The 854-nt window shown below is 48.6% G+C and overlaps 1 protein-coding gene across 1 annotated transcript in view; it reads left to right on the forward strand.

Annotated features, from left to right (window-relative positions):
* Positions 1–854, forward strand: part of CUNH17orf58 (chromosome unknown C17orf58 homolog) — a 4,952-nt gene that overhangs the window by 1,384 nt on the left and 2,714 nt on the right. The gene's annotated exons all lie outside the window — the stretch shown is intronic.

Here is an 854-nt window from a genome sequence, read left to right on the forward strand (position 1 = left end):
GGAATCAACATATGCTTTTATACTTAACCAGGGGCCTCTGCCTGGCAGCCAAGCTTTCAAAACCCTTTTAAAACTGCGGTTTACCAATACGTGGTGTCCAAGAAGCCAGATAAAAATCCACTCACAAATGCTCCACGCGGCAAAGAACAGGATGACAGTGTAAACACGGATGGGAAAACCAAATAATTCTGTTGTCAGGGGTGCTTAAACAATTACGAGAAACCCGTAACATGAGACTTTTCCCCTGGAGCTTGGGCTTGGTACTTTCTCCACAAACTAAATAACAAAACGATATGTGTGTGTATACACAGACATATATGTATTGAGGGGCAAAGACAGTTTGTGGTTTAACCAGTTATCAGAAATGCTTAGTTCTAGAATAAATGGAAGACTGTAATTTAAAAGGCTATAGATTTGAAAAGGTTCCTTAACAAAAGGATGCCGTTAGGCCACTCATTGCCCATGTGGTGCACAAAATTTTCTCAGCTCCATTCTTGGATTTATTCATTTATTTTTGAGACATGGTCTCATTATGTAGCTGTGGCTGGCCTCGAACTCTTATGTAGACCAGGCTGGCCTTGAGTTTACAAGAGATCCGTCTGCTTCTGCCTCCAGAGAGCTGGGATTAAAGGCCTGTGCCACCACGTCGGGCCTTATTTGTTTTTAGACAGAACACAGTTCCCGTGGCAGGTCTGGGACTCACGAGGACGCCCAGGCTGGCCTCGAACTCGCCGCAACCCCGGGCCTCAGGTCCGAGCGTAGGTTCTGCAGGCCCGGGGTATCACCCCGACTACCGGGCGGCTCCCGCCGACACCTCTCGGCGCGGCACGTGCGCGCCAAGCCTCGGGTTCCCG

Source organism: Nannospalax galili, unplaced genomic scaffold, assembly GCF_000622305.1.
Source record: "Nannospalax galili isolate Female #2095 unplaced genomic scaffold, S.galili_v1.0 scaffold661, whole genome shotgun sequence".
NCBI classification, from domain to species: Eukaryota; Metazoa; Chordata; class Mammalia; order Rodentia; family Spalacidae; genus Nannospalax; species Nannospalax galili.